Here is a 20,215-nt window from a genome sequence, read left to right as displayed (position 1 = left end):
CTAGAACAAAAGTACACATCACATACAGGAAGGATCAAAAACTAGAAAGAATATCTAAAAAGCAGAATCAATCAATCCAGAAGATGTATAAGGAAAACTAGATACAAAAAAGAAAATACCAAATCTCAATGTGGACTCCATAGCAGCTCATTATATTCATTCAAAAAAAATCATACTCATTTTTTTTTTCGACTGAGCAGATGAGAAATGGAAAAGAACCTGTCATTAAATTACAAACAAGATTAGTTAATCATCCTATCATTCGTGTGGTGAAATTATCTCATATTTTTCCCTAGTAATGAGAGATATGAAATTACATGTAAGTTTATCTTGTAGCACGAGAAAGAAGGAGGAAAAATTCTCTTTGAAAAGCATGGAGCTTACTCTCATGGGGATCGTGTCCTAAAATGACCTCATGACTCTAAACGACAGAACCACACGAACACCACCACTTGCACTCATACGACGACGCGACAACACTGTAATCTAATTACGTCCGCCAAAAACTGTTTCTGGTCCAAACGAAATACGAGAAGCGAAACTCAGCCGAAGTAGGTATACACATCCCAGTGAATAATTGCAATTTGCCTGCTCAGTCCCACAGATGTCCACGAATAGGAAAAGAACATCTCTGTCGTGTACTAAACCCCACTTATGGAATATACGCATTATTAAGGTTTGAAGAATAACTAATATTAACTTATCCTCCACCAGGTGAATAAGTCCTGGGCAAGATCTGTACTGACAATAGACTACGTTTCCTGAGAACTGATCACAACAATTCAAATGATCACATCGACAATAGACTGGCAGCTGGACAGATAAAGAAGGGACCAACAAATAAGAATGTTTCACTCGAAAGTAAAACTGGAAAAAGCATAAATATTTAGTGGTGCCCCATCTATAAAACCACTGAATAGCCATGGGAATATTTTTCAAAGCCCTGACGCATCCATCGTTTATTTCAGACTATTCATCCATACCACTATTTACTCCGACTCATACATCACAATCATCATAGAATCTCGGAAAAGAATTCGAATGTCTCTCGTGCATGCAATAGGGAATCGAATTTCCCGGATTTCTACCCTATCAATTCTACAGTCTTTTGTTTTTATCCCCTGAAGGTTATACGTACCAGCATCTCTTGCCCAAGAAGTCTCTTCATCGCCTATCCCCTTCCTTAATCTACCTTTTCATCCACCAACAATAGGTTCATTAATCCCTGTATCACAATCAGGTCACAATCCAGCTGAATGCCCTACAAACTGCGCCCAGAGGACTTATCTCAGTAACTGTCCAGTATCAGGCATCGCCACTTTTCATGATATATATATATATATATATATATATATATATATATATATATATATATATATATATATATATTGGACAGAAGTTTCATTTCCATTCTTCTTCATCACGATCGCCATTCAATCCATGCTTCCAGCTTTTCCATTATTCTCTTTGATAACTGCTCTTTGCAGCGATATCCTCTCTCTCAATACCCATTCTATGCTGCTCTCCTGACCTCTGATCCCACAACGCCAGTGCCTCTTTTACCATCACCCTCAATCAGTTCTCTAAAAGTGTTCTTTCCCTCCCTCGCAAGCCTCATCCTTTGTCATGGCTGTCTTCCAGTGCACTACTGCGGGCCTGGAAAGGCACCACGGACCTGTACGACTCAGGTCTTCCCCGGCCGAACACACACACACAAAGTGAAAAGTCTGGAGGGACGAAGTGATGGTTGACTTATATCGTTTCTGATCCTTTTTTATGTCGTTGAGGTTGATTCGTAAATCCTATTCTTTGGCGTATTTTCATCGAACTATAGGATCCGCTGGAGATGTAATATGACACGTCGTATATCGTGACAAATACCCCGACCCGGATAAAACTCATATCAAGAGTTTGCAATAATACACTTGGATTTTTCAAAACTCTGAACTTAAAAGATGTGTCCAACTATAGTGTCTTCCTTCAACAAAACATATATATACTGTATACAAACGTGAAAGCTCGTATAATTTCTTTCAAACTAACGGAAATATTTCTTGAGACGTACATGGATAAATTGCCGAGCAATACATCTGAAACCAATTGCTTTAAAAGGTCACTTTGTCAGACGTAATCAAACCTTTCCAAACTTTGCTTTGTTATCGGGATATAGCGACAAGGTGTAAATCACTGACGATGAAACTGTAAATCCTGAGAGTGAGAAAAATCAGTCATATTCATACACTTCATAAAACTGTAACACCCTGGTGTTCAAGGAGGATGAACAGCTGGGGATTAGCTGTGAGCACGACCGCCGGGCGGGCCTAACCGATACAGTCCTGATCCTGGGCGGGTCCCATGCTGAACCAGGGTCACATCATGACCTGTATCCTTCTCCAAGAAATATGAAATACCTGACGAGCCAGCCTCGTCTTCAGGTATCATTACGTCCCCTAATGACATCCTGCACTGTCTCAGGTTCTGAGAGTTCCGCCCTCTTGGAAACGACTATAATGAAGAGGATATTAAGGGCCTTTTTGGTATCTACGAAGGGAAATCAATGTGAAGAGAAGAAAGTTGAATATTACGTCTTGCCCTATGGACTGAACGACCTTTTCTCCTCAGTGACTTTTAATGAAGCATTTTCTTGGGCAAACTATGGACGGGTGAGGACGTATACCACATCTCTGCTTCATTAACCACCAAGTCTCATAATTAGGGCTTGACTCCTCCGGGGCGTCATCTTCTTTCCTCGGAAATTTTATCGCCAGAACCTGCGTCAGTCACTAAATTAAAGTAAGAGGGAGAGGGGAAAAAATCCCACTGGAATTACGAACTGGAGAAGAACTTTGACGCCATCCCACTGAAAGTTTCAGAAACTCGATTCTCTCTCTCTCTCTCTCTCTCTCTCTCTCTCTCTCTCTCTCTCTCTCTCAACGAGGCAGATTTTGAGCTTCGCTGCCTCGGTATTTAACTTTGCACGGGTCGTTGCGCGGTGCAAAATTAGTACGTCAACAGAACACGAAAAGATTTCGTTAATGATGGAGTGCTACTGACGTTGCTACATAAGTCGTCCTCCTCTTTAATATACAAAATGCTTTAAAGTAAATAAGTCTCACCCGTTAATACTCAGCAGGCGTTGATAAAAGATTCTGAGATGAAAGTCTAAAATTCGGCTAAACATCGGGTGGCCAGGCTGCACACTCAACGAAACCTGAAGTCATTAAACTCTCAACTTCATCCATGTTCCAGGGAGTCAGTCTTGGACGCTGTGGCCCAGCAGGGAAGGAACGTCACGACTGACGTCACAGGACATCCAGCACTGGAGTGACCACACAGCTCAGAGGACATTCACACAACGTCCATACGTCTTTATGAGGATCATGTATGTGACTGACAGTCATAAAGTGTGAGGGGGTCAAACGAGCGTTTCACGAGACTAGGTTTCAGGTCACGTAGCTAATGAATCAACCATAGCAATGCTAAGCTCTGACCAGGATCGTCGTAATAACAGAAACAGATGCTGCTGTTGACGACAACATGAGATAAGACTCCAACGACGAATGTCAGGAATTAATTACACAGGAAATTTCCCAGGCGGTTGAACGTTTTGTCCACGGCTGAACTATGACAAACAACATCATTCCATTTCTTACTCGGTAAATAAAACTCGGAACCATCTGCATTCCTGTACGAGAAGCGGAGTCAACAAGACAAACAGGGTTTTGCCATGGGAACAGAATCTGAACGTTTCTGTCACAATAGAATTCAATGGTATCTTCCCCACGATGGATGGAATTAATTTCTTCAATACTTAGCCTCGTCGTATTCATGGAGAGTGACTATATGCCTTCCTAATGCTATAGCAAAATAGTATGAGATCGTCCAGGATCAACGGAGAAATACAACTGGTGGATCTGATGATTTAAAAGGAAATGTGTATCTTACAGAACCGCTTCCAACTGGCTGACCAAAATTCATGCACAATAATCGATGGTTTGGCAGCCGAGGTAGGTAGGCTATTGGAAAATACTAGGCTGCACCGGCGTGCCATATCAAACGTGTGTAAAAAAATATGGTCAGACGTCAATTCGCGTTATACCACACCGTCGAGAGAACAAAAGTCACTTTATCATTTTCGAAATAAAAATGAACTCATCCTCCTTCCTGCCTGAACAGTTCTCGTTGCCTCTGTAACCTATTACGAAAAAGCTCGACCAGCTTTCGATGCAGAGAGGTACGTACTGAACTTGCCTCCCACACGATGAATCGTTTCAATACAGTAACATATTAAAGACAGTTGAATAAAAGTCAGTCTCACACACACACACACACACACACACACACACACACACAGTGTTGTCGTCCACTTCACTCCCTCTGTTCCCACACATTACAAATACTCTCATTGAAAATGCTTCTTCTTCCATGTAAAATCCCAATTATTCCTTACAAAACCTTCAAGAGTTAATATAGGTCTCGATCTAATATTTCTTCCCCAAACAAGTCGAGTTTTCCGGCTCTTCTCTCTCTCTCTTTTTCTCTCCCTCCTCCCCTCCATCGTCGCGGGGGAAATAATAACTTTTCCGTGGGGATGGGTAGGCAACAAGCGTTCCAAATCGTTTTCTCTGCTCAACGTTCAGGGCGCGTGTGGGTGAGCGGCTGTCACTGGGCGAGGAGCTCATCTCCTCCTCCCTAGGACGGGTCTTGCCCGGGATCGCTGGCTGGTTGGGGAGGGGGATTCAGTAAATATTCTTCAGCGTCAGTCCTACGTATTCCCCCCCAACTACCCATCTGCACCGCTTGTGCTGACTCTTGGATGAGTTTTGCCTCCTTGCTGAGGAATAGCCACATAGAGACATCGAAGTGGGGGAGGACTCAGGAACTTATAGATAAAAGGATTCGGATCTTCATCCTCGACCAAGACTATGGTTAAAAAGACAGAACGAGCCTAGAAAACAGAGTCCAAATTATGTTGTTGCTGCTACTAATTTCTCTCTCTCTCTCTCTCTCTCTCTCTCTCTCTCTCTCTCTCTCTCTCTCTCTCTCTCTCTCTCTCTCGTAAGAAAAATGGTGAAAAAAACATGACGATATGCGTGGAATTCGACCTGACGACCTCAGTATTTTACACATCGAGCCATGCAAGCCGCAGAATCCCTGATCAAACACTTCCCCGTGGCAACGTGCAGGGTCCAGACCTCCACAACTCACCCGAACTTCAAGGTAAAGACCTGGGCTGCGACAGATGAGTCACTAACTCTAATGAATATACATTAACCTCCCATAAAGAGGGTTCGACTGCTCTGTTCGACGTATTGTTTCGGGAAACACCACAAAAATACCCTTCAAAACTCACTCCAAACTCAAACCTAAAACCCAGCTTTCACATGCGAGACGATCAATCACTAAGAAAGTCAGATTCCTCAAACTCAGATAAGATATTTAAGAGCTCGCAGCCATTCAAGCCCTGAAATCACCCTCGGCTCCACAACAGATAACCAAACATCTCGAACCTGGAACACAAGATACCAGTTCTAAAGCTTGTAGGACAACCCAACCAATCCTCTTCCTGCTGTCTGTGATCCCTCTTCCATCCACCATCCCAAAGTCATTATAAGGCTGAATCTTAATAGACTCAGCCAAGACTTTTCCCCTTCTTCTCCCTCTCACAATCTGACCCCAAACACTCAACCACAACACTTGACACCGACCACCATACATCACAAGGTTTCAACCTCACCAAACCCCGCATCTCATTTTATATTACCGGTCACAGACACAGACACAGAGCATTTGACACAGTAGCTCCGTCGGCTGTGACGACTTTGTCGCTGTCTTAGACTTCTGTAACCCAGGGCCAGACTTCTGTAACCCAGGGCCAGACTTCTGTAACCCAGGGCCAGACTTCTGTAACCCAGGGCCAGACTTCTGTAACCCAGAGCCAGACTTCTAGAGGGTTTCCGGTAACCAGTGGTACACGAATGATACTGCTCGTAACAAGGGATCTTTCTAATCTACGATGTCAGGAGTCTCCAGCAGCCAATGAGACTTCGTGACCTTCTGCAACCTGTTAGTCTGAGGAATATGCGACTGTTACATGTAGGTGTCTGGTGTCTACTAAACAACCATAAATGGTGGTAGTCCATGTATAAAGTTGCGTCATTAAACCGGCAGGCAATTACTGCAAGTCTTCGTCATATACACAATACGACCTAACCCACCTACATGGTAGAATTCCCTGATATATTTTTTCCCCTGCAGAAAAAATTTCTCCCATCATTTCCCTGGCTATCCCTGGTTTCCCGTCCTTTCAAGCCCCTACAGAGATCCTAGCATCCTGAAAATCCATTTTTTGATGTGATGTGTTTTACATCCCTTTTGGAAACGCTTTAAAAGTTGCCGCTCATCTGTAACGTGGGAGGCGTAGCGTACTTATCTCATTTTTTCCCCTCTTTTCTCTCCCATTTTCTCTTCTCCTCTTAGATCCTGGTAGAGGCGATAACTTGACCTGCTGCAGGAGCCTTGCACCGTAGGAGAAAAGCGACTTAAACTCGGTCTTCAAGATTCGTTATCCTCAGGAAATCCCCAACATTTGCATTTCAAATTTATTCAGCCACTGAAAACCTTTCATATATATATATATATATATATATATATATATATATATATATATATATATATTTTTTTTTTTTTTTTTTTTTTTTTTATACTTTGTCGCTGTCTCCCGCGTTTGCGAGGTAGCGCGAGGAAACAGACGAAAGAAATGGCCCAACCCCCATACACACGTACATACACACGTCCACACACGCAAATATACATACCTACACAGCTTTCCATGGTTTACCCCAGACGCTTCACATGCCTTGATTCAATCCACTGACAGCACGTCAACCCCTGTATACCACATCGCTCCAATTCACTCTATTCCTTGCCCTCCTTTCACCCTCCTGCATGTTCAGGCCCCGATCACACAAAATCTTTTTCACTCCATCTTTCCACCTCCAATTTGGTCTCCCTCTTCTCCTCGTTCCCTCCACCTCCGACACATATATCCTCTTGGTCAATCTTTCCTCACTCATTCTCTCCATGTGCCCAAACCATTTCAAAACACCCTCTTCTGCTCTCTCAACCACGCTCTTTTTATTTCCACACATCTCTCTTACCCTTACGTTACTTACTCGATCAAACCACCTCACACCACACATTGTCCTCAAACATCTCATTTCCAGCACATCCATCCTCCTGCGCACAACTCTATCCATAGCCCACGCCTCGCAACCATACAACATTGTTGGAACCACTATTCCTTCAAACATACCCATTTTTGCTTTCCGAGATAATGTTCTCGACTTCCACACATTTTTCAAGGCTCCCAAAATTTTCGCCCCCTCCCCCACCCTATGATCCACTTCCGCTTCCATGGTTCCATCCGCTGACAGATCCACTCCCAGATATCTAAAACACTTCACTTCCTCCAGTTTTTCTCCATTCAAACTCACCTCCCAATTGACTTGACCCTCAACCCTACTGTACCTAATAACCTTGCTCTTATTCACATTTACTCTTAACTTTCTTCTTCCACACACTTTACCAAACTCAGTCACCAGCTTCTGCAGTTTCTCACATGAATCAGCCACCAGCGCTGTATCATCAGCGAACAACAACTGACTCACTTCCCAAGCTCTCTCATCCCCAACAGACTTCATACTTGCCCCTCTTTCCAGGACTCTTGCATTTACCTCCCTAACAACCCCATCCATAAACAAATTAAACAACCATGGAGACATCACACACCCCTGCCGCAAACCTACATTCACTGAGAACCAATCACTTTCCTCTCTTCCTACACGTACACATGCCTTACATCCTCGATAAAAACTTTTCACTGCTTCTAACAACTTGCCTCCCACACCATATATTCTTAATACCTTCCACAGAGCATCTCTATCAACTCTATCATATGCCTTCTCCAGATCCATAAATGCTACATACAAATCCATTTGCTTTTCTAAGTATTTCTCACATACATTCTTCAAAGCAAACACCTGATCCACACATCCTCTACCACTTCTGAAACCGCACTGCTCTTCCCCAATCTGATGCTCTGTACATGCCTTCACCCTCTCAATCAATACCCTCCCATATAGTTTACCAGGAATACTCAACAAACTTATACCTCTGTAATTTGAGCACTCACTCTTATCCCCTTTGCCTTTGTACAATGGCACTATGCACGCATTCCGCCAATCCTCAGGCACCTCACCATGAGTCATACATACATTAAATAACCTTACCAACCAGTCAACAATACAGTCACCCCCTTTTTTAATAAATTCCACTGCAATACCATCCAAACCTGCTGCCTTGCCGGCTTTCATCTTCCGCAAAGCTTTTACTACCTCTTCTCTGTTTACCAAATCATTTTCCCTAACCCTCTCACTTTGCACACCACCTCGACCAAAACACCCTATATCTGCCACTCTGTCATCAGACACATTCAACAAACCTTCAAAATACTCATTCCATCTCCTTCTCACATCACCACTACTTGTTATCACCTCCCCATTTACGCCCTTCACTGAAGTTCCCATTTGCTCCCTTGTCTTACGCACCCTATTTACCTCCTTCCAGAGCATCTTTTTATTCTCCCTAAAATTTACTGATAGTCTCTCACCCCAACTCTCATTTGCCCTTTTTTTCACCTCTTGCACCTTTCTCTTGACCTTCTGTCTCTTTCTTTTATACTTCTCCCACTCAATTGCATTTTTTCCCTGCAAAAATCGTCCAAATGCCTCTCTCTTCTCTTTCACTAATACTCTTACTTCTTCATCCCACCACTCACTACCCTTTCTAAACAGCCCACCTCCCACTCTTCTCATGCCACAAGCATCTTTTGCGCAATCCATCACTGATTCCCTAAATACATCCCATTCCTCCCCCACTCCCCTTACTTCCATTGTTCTCACCTTTTTCCATTCTGTACACAGTCTCTCCTGGTACTTCCCCACACAGGTCTCCTTCCCAAGCTCACTTACTCTCACCACCTTCTTCACCCCAACATTCACTCCTCTTTTCTGAAAACCCATACTAATCTTCACCTTAGCCTCCACAAGATAATGATCAGACATCCCTCCAGTTGCACCTCTCAGCACATTAACATCCAAAAGTCTCTCTTTCGCACGCCTGTCAATTAACACGTAATCCAATAACGCTCTCTGGCCATCTCTCCTGCTTACATAAGTATACTTATGTATATCTCGCTTTTTAAACCAGGTATTCCCAATCATCAGTCCTTTTTCAGCACATAAATCTACAAGCTCTTCACCATTTCCATTTACAACACTGAACACCCCATGCATACCAATTATTCCCTCAACTGCCACATTACTCACCTTTGCATTCAAATCACCCATCACTATAACCCGGTCTCGTGCATCAAAACCGCTAACACACTCATTCAGCTGCTCCCAAAACACTTGCCTCTCATGATCTTTCTTCTCATGCCCAGGTGCATATGCACCAATAATCACCCACCTCTCTCCATCAACTTTCAATTTTACCCATATTAATCGAGAATTTACTTTCTTACATTCTATCACATACTCCCACAACTCCTGCTTCAGGAGTATTGCTACTCCTTCCCTTGCTCTTGTCCTCTCACTAACCCCTGACTTCACTCCCCAGACATTTCCAAACCACTCTTCCCCTTTACCCTTGAGCTTCGTTTCACTCAGAGCCAAAACATCCAGGTTCCTTTCCTCAAACATACTACCTATCTCTCCTTTTTTCACATCTTGGTTACATCCACACACATTTAGGCACCCCACTCTGAGCCTTCGAGGAGGATGATCACTCCCCGCGTGACTCCTTCTTCTGTTTCCCATTTTAGAAAGTTAATACAAGGAGGGGAGGATTTCCGGCCCCCCGCTCCCGTCCCCTCTAGTCGCTTTCTACGACACGCGAGGAATACGTGGGAAGTATTCTTTCACCCCTATCCCCAGGGATAATATACATATATATATACATACACACACACACACACATACACACACATACGCACATACACACACACACACACACATACATATATATACATATGAAAAATGTAAGAAACAATTTAGAAAACAAACTTTTAGCTTAAAATGAATGAAAAAATGAATGTCACATAATGGTTCAACCTCTGGCTATGGAAAAGGAAATGTACAATTTATTCACACAAACGTCAATATATATATATATATATATATATATATATATATATATATATATATATACCTGCTGCTGTGATTCACTGACGAGCCAGACCAGGGGCACCTGAGCCAACAGTGCCAGCCATTACCACGTAAATCAATCGTCGGAGGCGTCTAGTGTGTCTCCCTGTGTGTCATCACTACCGCTGAGGTGTAGGGAGGGACTACTGGGTAGTTGAAGTGTGTGTGTGTGTATGTGTCCCACACTCGCTCCCATCCTCACGCTCGATCCAACCAGAGGTTCACTATGACCCAGAGAGAGAGAGAGAGAGAGAGAGAGAGAGAGAGAGAGAGAGAGAGAGAGAGAGAGAGAGAGAGAGTATCCTGTCATCATAATTATGATTTCGTGACAAGGAACTTTTATAACTGATCGTTCACCCCTTGGCAATGCAAAGGATGGTACAGTCTCCTGAATGACAGGAGAACTGCATGACAGAACCAGCCAGATCATGCGAAAGTTTTCCATCTAATGAACTAAAAACTCCCAGCACTACCATTACGTTATAGGTAATAGATAGATAGATAGATAGATAGATAGATAGGTAGATAGATAGATAGACAGACCGATAGGCAAACAGTCAAATGAATATTGGATATCAGTGACTTCAGTACGAAGGCTTGTAGATAATCTTGAAGAAAAATACCTTTTCTTAGACTGTCAAAGGAAAAAACACATGATCTTCCTCAAGGAATCTGTTTGAAGATATTAAGGGGGGAGATACGCGCGCTTCAGCCGGCCAGTCTGTGCGACGCGCAGGACACACATCCTGGGAAGGAGTGAGGCAGACAAACCACACATCCCACAGGATACTATCAGGAGTGTTCAACACACCACGATCACTCCAGGAGGAGCACTCCTGTCTCCCTGGCTCCTCCAAAGCACGAATCTTGACACGGAAAGAAAATAATGAGTAGATATTCATTGTTGGGAAACCAAGGAGTTCCATACCTAACTCACAAGATCGACAATGTGAGAAATGTGCAGACAACGTGGTCGTCAAAGAACAGAAATCATAGAGTTATATAGATGTGGGACATCCCTATAGAAGTAAGTCTTCAGAAAATACTTCGACCCTCCAAAAATGGATTTCGATACAGTTTTAACGCTCGAGCACACCGTGATGCAGCGTTTGACGACTGTCGTCTTTTGCTTAAAAAAAAAAGTCCTTTTTATGTATTCTTCACGACTACCATACCTCGGAAAACGTCACCCGTAAAGACACAGGGACCTGTGAACGTTTCTTAGACCTGTGAACGTTTCTTACTGAGAGGGAACGTCTCAATTGTGTGGCAACGTTCGCTGGTGTCTTCATCCCCTCCACACCCGCCCACCTATCACTGCCAGCATCTTCAGTGTTGTCAATTGTGAGGATTCTTTTGATCACGACGATAATTGCCTCTCCCTCCTCCGAGCTTCAATTCCAGATCAAACCTCGACCCCTCACTTATGAGGAAGCTGAGAAATCATGTGCTATTTTATCACCAAGATCTAAAATAGATCACGATTCCTGGTACATTTATCTGATTTAATCGTATTATCTGGGGACATTTATCTGATTCAATCGTATTATCTGGGGACATTTATCTGATTTAATCGTATTATCTGTGGACATTTATCTGATTTAATCGTACTACAGTTTGATAATGGGAAGACATTACGTAACATGTGGTAAAATCTAAGTCCCATCATTCAGTCTTATGATTTAAGTACATTTTCCACAATTATTTTCTTCTCCCTTGTACTTGTATTTTCCTAAATCCATCAAGTAAATCGAGAATTCAAATGTTACGTAGAGTGACGCAGTGAGGCTCTTCATGACAAGACGCGTCACACTGCAACAAAACCACCTCGCACTACTACAACAGCCAGCGTCACGCTACAATACCCACCATCATACTACAACAGAGATGAAAAGCATTCAAATCTGGACAAAATTGAACTGACTATCATAGAATGTTCAGCGTTAATATGTCTTTAGCTGCAGGATAAAAAAATAATAAATGAAAAAAAGCATTGTAAAAACGTTTAGTCCTCCAAAAAGAAATAAATGAATTGAGTGAAATTCATAATTAATATCTGAAGCATTTTGCTTCCTATAAATAAGGCTGTATAAAAGCCATTAGAGTTTTGAAACATACTGATAAAAGAACAATGCATGGGTGTTGATTAATGTACTTGAAGGGTCTTTTATACGTAATCATTCATTTGTAACTGTGATATTCAATTTTGTATCTATGTGTCTTTGTCAATGATGCGAATAATACATTTTTATCTATGAATCTTCATACGATTGTAAGAAACTTAACATAAAGGTGATAGATGACCACCAACACAGATGATGAATGATAGTCAACTATATATAAACTTGCTCCAAAATAAAATAAGGTTAACCTCATCGTCTCTTCATTAAGCTCATACGTATTACCAGAACTGTTTACCTGCAACAGAAAACCGCATTAGTCTATAGTGCCAACGTAATCATCCGTACTATTGTAAGATGTCCTACAACCCATATCTCAGGTCATTCCCTCGTCTCATTCATCGTCAGGCACAAGACAGTGGGTCAGGAGGTGGGAGGGTGTCGTCTTCTCGTTCAGGGGACATCTGGCAAGTTTTGTTTTTGTTTTCTATTGTTTTGTTTCGTGGGATGTTTGATTTATTTGTTTGTTTGTCTATGTAATAGTATGGTTTATGTGTAAGAGTGTCTATCTATATTTGTTTGTTTGTCTATGTAACAGCATGGCTTATGTGTGTGTTTATCTATATATTTGTGTGTGTGTGTGTGTGTGTGTGTGTGTGTGTGTGTGTGTGTGTGTGTGTGTGTGTGTGTGCTCTTGATGTATGTATCTATACGAGAGCGAACGGAATTCCTCCCCTCCTGCATAACCACCTTCCAAAAATAGGGAAAGAGAAGGGAATCAAATGAGATATTGCCGATACCACCATTTTCTTAGGTGGGAAACTGAGAACAAGTATTAAGTGGGAAATACACACACACACACACACACACACATATATATATATATATATATATATATATATATATATATATATATATATATATATATATATATATATATATACATAATTTGACGAAATATTTGTGGACACATCAGTCATGGATTTCCAGATCGAACAGTCAATACAGACAAGGGAATGGCATGAATGAATATACAAAAGATAAACAACACTGAAAGGATTGCAGAGGCGTTAATAGCGTTCAACGAGCTTAGGAAAAAACGGCAAAATAATTTTTCAAAACAGTTTTTCATATCCAGACATTGAAAGGCAGTGGATGGGAGAGGTGTTGACAGTTTCGTATGGGAATGAATATATATATATATATATATATATATATATATATATATATATATATATATATATATATATATATATAGCTCTGCCAACCTTCCTCTAACAGCCAGCCCCTACTAGCCAGCTACCCAGCCTGCCAGCTCTGCCAGCCTTCCTCTGCCAGCCAGCCCCTGCCAACCAACCTCTTCCAGCCAGCTCTGCCAGCCCTGAGAACCGATAACTAATATAGGTAAGAACGCTTGTAAAAACACGGCTCCTTTTTTACCGTGGTCAACCTCACCTTTGATCATCCCATCTACTCACTCAAAGAAAATGTTATTGGTTTCTACGCGCCAACATTCCCTCCGCCTTAGAACTTGTCCAAAAAATGAAATATCTACTTTGTCAGCAACGCGTCCAGCCTCTTATACCCATCATCTCCCCTTCCTTCATCACATCATCGGTACTTCCAGGGTCATAAATCTACGAGTAATATGACTCGTTTTTGTTATTCCCCATCAATACGAACACACACACACACACACACACACACACACACACACACACACACCTCGTCCCTCTTTGAGGCTGGTCCTACCTACCACATCTCGTGTGTAGAACTTCCTCCTCTGTGCGAGCACCTCCTTCTGCACATAAGTTGCAGCTTCCTCACCTTAGAACATTATGGCCATCACTGATCACTTCATCTTCTGATGTGCAAGTTAAGCTCTACTGGTACGTAGAGGACTCTACCCCAGTGGCGTATCTAGGCTATGACACGGAGGGCAGGTGCCCTTGGCGCCACTTGAAGGTGGACGCCACTCAACAGGTTTGTTCTTTGACATTTGCTGCCCGACTGACATTTTTAACGGTTTGGTTTTTGAGATAAAAAAAATCGCCTACTTTTCATCAATAGTAATATTTTGCTATTAGTTACATTACCGTTTCTACGTTACAATTTTGATCAAATAAGTCTTTAAGTCTTTAAGAGTCTATATAAATTTAAGTTTGGCCTAACTCTTTAGCAGTTTATAATTACACTGTATATATTCTTATATACATCCACTGTGCGTACATTTGTAATCAAGCCAGGGGACGTAATTTCATTGTTTGCCATAGGCGCTATTTCCCTTAGATACGCCCCTCCTCTATCCCCGGATCACTGAGAGAGAGAGAGAGAGAGAGAGAGAGAGAGAGAGAGAGAGAGAGAGAGAGAGAGAGAGAGAGAGAGAGAGAGCAGGTCTTCAAGAGACTCCTGAGGAACATGAGATATTCCCCTGTCTCAACGGATGACCGACCTCACCATCTGCTGAGCACAGAGGTTATCCTTCCCAGTGTTTACAGTCGTCCTTTATTACCCTCACACACTCCGCTGCTCAGCCACAAGCCTCACGTGCATGTTTACAAGCTCACCGTCCTCGTCTTAGACTATCCTACAAGCCTGTGTGCCGATATGTTGATCAGTATAGAGGAAAATCATCCTTAAAAACGCTGATATTGACCTTTCTAAACTGTTCCATAAGGAATGAGTCGCCTTACGTATCACTCACCTGACATCTGCTGTCCTTGTCAACATCTTTCCTTCCCCCCCCCCCAACCCCACACACACACACACACACACACACACACACACACACACAGTCGGTAATTCACAGCGTGCAGAGGGATCCAGCTACCCGTGGCTCAGGGAGGGTGTTAACTTTCGCTTACCATAAGCAGGACTGCCTCTGGCTAACACTGAGGCTTGAGGAACATACATGAACAAGGCAGGTGACAGCGATCAGAGGTCAAGAATCTCTTGGACGTGACCTTTGCCCCTCGTCGTTCTGTGACCTTTTGATTATCATGATAAAAAAAAAAAGAACATGTGATCAACCTTATTTTCCTCACGTCTACTTCGAGAATATGATTCAAGGTCTTTATATGCATCTGGTGAAGTGTCCATAGTCTGGCTCAAAGGACCATATATGACCACACCTTAAGCAAAGTCCTTCCCGATATGAGCGTCACTTCAGCTGAAAAATTCGAGCTGTGAGATTTAAAAGATCCAATTGGAATTTTTCCGATTCATCTTGTCCTGCCCCAGACAGCTGAGGACTGAAACTCTCTCACCAAACTGCACTAATATATCGTACGTTGGCTGCAGCACCAAATATGTTACCTGCCACTCTCATGTATAAGGTACACATCACAAACACACACACACACACACACACACACACACACACACACACACACACCTCGTCCTACCTAGAACCATAAATGTATAATGTAAATATCACTGAAGGTTGAATAACACAACTGTGATACTGTTCTGTCAACCTGTCTTGAGCTTCCTACATGTATGTAGCGTAGTAAAGGAGGTGAAAGATCCTGCTATACCATCACTCTCTCTCTCTCTCTCTCTCTCTCTCTCTCTCTCTCTCTCTCTCTCTCTCTCTCTCTCTCTCTCTCCAGCCCCGCTGTACTAGGGAGGGTTTGATTTATTTGTACCAGTATAACACCAACAAGTTTATTGTATACCCCACGTTCATCCTGTTAGCTGTAGCGCAAAAGGATTACAGAGGTCACAAAGGGTCTTTGCCAGACTCCAGTGGGCTGAATTCCATTATATAAATCGTGACAACATTGGTTCATGGCACAAGCCTGAAGGAGGGAGCTTACCAAATACCAAGAAATACAAAACTGTAACATATACCACCATTCTAAGACCTGTTCTTATATATAAGTTAATGCATGGTCATTTACGACCAAGACAAGATCACAGGTCCAAAGTGCCGAAATGAGAACGCTCAGGGTAATTAGACATGTTATTAGAATGAATGAGAAACAATAGGTTGAACGTTACTCTCAATGAGGAATCAATGAAATGAACAACCTCAAAATGGTATGGCCACAAACAAACAATGGAGAAAACAATATAATCTGCCAAGAATAATTTGAACTAAACCCCTGAAGGAAGACAACCAGTATACCGTGCTAGATTGAGCTGGATTGAGGGCATCAAGAGGTCGTTTGAATGAAGAAGGATGAGACTGAAGGAAAAAACAAAACACAAGGATGAGAACGAGTGGAGAATATTGATCATCAGACTGGTGAAAACAGTTTAAGAGGGTTTGCATCTAAGGGACTAATGCCTCATCTTACAGACTGGCCTTCTCGTGTATCAGAGAGTATGATAACAGACAAACACTCACTAGTGAAGACATCCCCTGTAATCCTTGAACACAATGGCACCTACCCTAGGCATGATGACCCCGACCTTTGACCTGACATCTTTAGGTTAAGTCAAAGGCCGGGTCATCATAATTACGAACTGTACCGTCGTGGTTAAAGGTTTTGCCAATGTGTTCAAGGGTCGCACCGTCGCACTCAAGGGTCGCACCGTCGCACTCAAGGATCGCACCGTCGCACTCAAGGGTCGTACCATCGCACTCAAGGACATGGTGTGGATGCAATGATGTGCTACTTACATGATACGACTGGACGACTTGCTGTCAACTGTAAACGTTAGTAGGTCCTCCCCGAGCAAGGAGCAGGCCTACCTACCAGCCAAAACTACTCTACCTTCCAGTAGCATCAGTTCCATTACTTGTTAGTCAAGCTGGCGGTGTGTGTACCATACCTATGACGAAGTTCTCATCTTGACTCAAGTAATATTTTTTCCCATGGCGCGGGCACCGCCAGTCACATGTACGTGCTCCGCGCCACCACCGTCCCGGCCTACTGACTGACTGGCCTGCTGGCTGACCTGCACCTTACCCCTGTTGAAGCTGCGCCTCACACCTGCTCGCTCCTCACCCTCATGCTCAGGCCTTCACCCCTCCTCCACACACTTGACCTTCCACCTCACCGCATGTGTTGGCTCCTCACTCCTCCTCCCCACAACACCTGGCTGCGACACACGCTTTACCTTAACCACGAAATTCGAGCGACCAATCAAAGCCCGTTCCACTTGACCAATCGAGGTGCTGCACTTCGTCAGACAACTTGAATTCCAAGTTCCAAATTAGAGATTTACAGGATTACTTACACTCACGTTTATGAACGTTTATCAGATGTAAGATAATCTGTTATAATCCCATTTTCATATCTCTTGATTACGTTTGCGCACACAGGTGTAAAGTCCCGGAACTGAGATATGTTAAGTGCCATTTGCAGTCCGGTTTTATCTTTGTTTACTCAGTGATGAGAGATCCGTGCACTCAGCTGGAGAGATTACGTTCCGTCAGAAGACGCGCTTCCCCCTCCCTCGATTAACATAACGACACATGAGCCTGATATATGAGCCTGTGACATAATTTACACCACCACCTATTCTCCCAGTGAGTAAATCTTTTCCCCCAGTATTCTAGCGGCCCCACTCACCCCTCCATGATGATAATCTTATATGTGTTTATTTGATGACATTTCAGTCAAATCACACTATTGCATAGCTCGTCACGTTTCAGCATAGTTCGTCGTGTTATATATAGTATAGCTCGTCACGCTACAGTATAGCTCCTCACGCTACAATTCGTCACGCTTAAGTACAGTCCAAATAACGCTAGGGTGTAGTTGAAGCCGCGTTACAGTATAGTTCGTCATGCCTCGTCACTGGGAGAGTCACGTTACAGCATAACTCAGGTCACGCTACAGCATTACCTTGAATATTCCTACAGCATTACCTCGTCACGCTGTGCACAAAGTCTGGATGCCAAGGCGAGCCATGTACTATCCTTTTAAAGGTTCCTGAAGATGTGTGTCTCTAAGACTCTACGAAGATGATCATATGACAGACTTGATTGATGTGAAAGCAGTTTGCGTCGAGAGACTTAAATTCGTACATCTTGAGGGAATCAACCACGTGAATCACACGGTCTATAACCCAAGTCTGGAAATAAAGACATGGCAGGCTAGTGTGGTTTCCCTCCTACCTCACTGCCATAATCCCCCACAGAGCTAGATCAATGCCCTACCTTTGTACAGATCTCTGAGCCCATGATGGCCACACCACCAAGCTGTTCTCCATCACCGCCTCCACAGAAACACTCAGCTGGATCTACACACACACACACACACACACATCACCTTTCACAAAGAGATCCTGCATGGTATTGCACCACCTGTTGCCGTCTCTCATCACTTCCATAGCAACAGGAAGCTGAATCGACACTCACCAGCTTTATAGAGAAACCCACCACTGCCACACCACCTGTTGCTTACCCACTCCCTCTCCACTGCTCAGCTGGTTCATTACGTGCACTTGATAAGAGACAAAAAAAATTCCTGGTCCACACCAGCTGTTGCTCATCCTCAGACCATCTGTAATACCTGACAGCTGGTCTAGTAACCCAGTCTAAAGTGGGTGTGATGGGCTGACCTTCAACCTAACCCTTAAGGGCACCTATAAAGGTCACGTCATAGTGCCCAATTAAGGTGGGATGTGCAGCTGGTTCAGTACGCCACTGAGAGACACAAAGAACCCATCTGAGGACAGCTACCACCACCTGTTATGCTACAATCCAGCACATTCCTCACGCCACACCTCCTGCCTCTAGTGCCTCCTTCTTCACCACTGTGCTAGACTCTCGCTCAGGAGACTGGTGAACACACCAGGAATATGAACACATCGTTTCCATTTCCTTAACGCTCAAGACTCTACACAGAGGTCCTCATCGTGGTGTGTGTGTGTGTGTGTGTGTGTGTGATACTATGTCTGATGTAAAAATAGCTGTTGTGATAGCCAGCTGCCAGCTTTCAGATAGCGCCCCTCATTATTCTGCAGAGGTCGCAAGACAGTCAGGCAAATAAGAGCCATATAAAGAAGGGGTTCTCAAGGACTCAACGCCAATCAAATACAGAATCTTTGAGTTTCACGTAAAAAAAAGACAGGTGGGTGTGTTTGACCCATGAAGGTCACCATCATGACCCCCAGCTTCCAGGCTTGGAAAATTGGACGAGCATGAAGAGTAAAAAAAAAAAAATCTACTCCGCTAAAGAAAATAAATCATAGGGAAAAAAAAGCTGTCTTTTCCCACCGTGGATGCTTGGGAGGTGAGTGGCTTGAGTGGTGAGAGTAAAGAGGGTGAGAGTGACGTAAAATATATCTGACAGGAGCAATTTGGATGTGATGTGTGTAAGTGAAGACTAAGTTGAGAGGAGAGGCTGAGCCAAAGAGGGAGAGAGAGAGATTATGTTGGACGATGTGGTTAGGGATGGAGGAGTCGAGGAGGGTAGAACAAAGGAAGGGAGCCAGAGACAGAGACATGTTATCAGGGTTAGAAGGGTCGAGAAACGTAGAGAATAGGAAGGTCGTAAGGGATAAAGGAGTGTAGAAGGATAGAACAAAGGAAGATGTGGCGCCGTGTGTGTGTGTGTGTGTGTGTGTGTGTGTGTGTGTGTGTGTGTGTGTGTAGGGAGGGTGGGAAGAAAAGTTGATCGAATCAAAGTTCCTACACATTAAGTTGAAAGAAAAAAAAAAGAGTATAGAATGTTTGAGTTGACAGTGGGCCATGACCCAACAGATGGTGCGTTGGGTGAATATATGACTAAACTGATAATGGAGGCTGAGCAAAAAAGATGAAAAAGAGCTAAAAAAAGGAATTCTTTTGGATAAATGGGGCGTAAGTGAGTCACTTCGTATGGGAGAGTGGCGTGGGGTTGACTGCAAAGGTTGGAAAGGGTTTCGGTG

At 43.2% G+C, this 20,215-nt stretch overlaps 1 protein-coding gene across 7 annotated transcripts in view; it reads right to left on the bottom strand.

Moving 5' to 3' along the window:
• The window catches only part of LOC139760637 (uncharacterized), a 145,745-nt gene that overhangs the window by 66,598 nt on the left and 58,932 nt on the right, over positions 1-20,215 (bottom strand). The window contains exon 1 of one of the 7 annotated variants that reach the window (XM_071684050.1): positions 17,168-17,306. The exons of 5 other annotated variants lie outside the window; for them this stretch is intronic. The gene's annotated coding sequence lies outside the window, so the exon portion shown is untranslated. Of the gene's footprint in view, positions 1-17,015; positions 17,131-17,167; positions 17,307-20,215 lie in introns of those variants that run through there. One more of the 7 variants, XM_071684051.1, reaches the window with a different exon arrangement.

This window comes from Panulirus ornatus, chromosome 37 (assembly GCF_036320965.1).
Source record: "Panulirus ornatus isolate Po-2019 chromosome 37, ASM3632096v1, whole genome shotgun sequence".
In the NCBI taxonomy this organism is placed as follows: Eukaryota; Metazoa; Arthropoda; class Malacostraca; order Decapoda; family Palinuridae; genus Panulirus; species Panulirus ornatus.
Note: the sequence above shows the minus strand (reverse complement) of the source record. Positions and strands in the feature narration are given on the sequence as shown.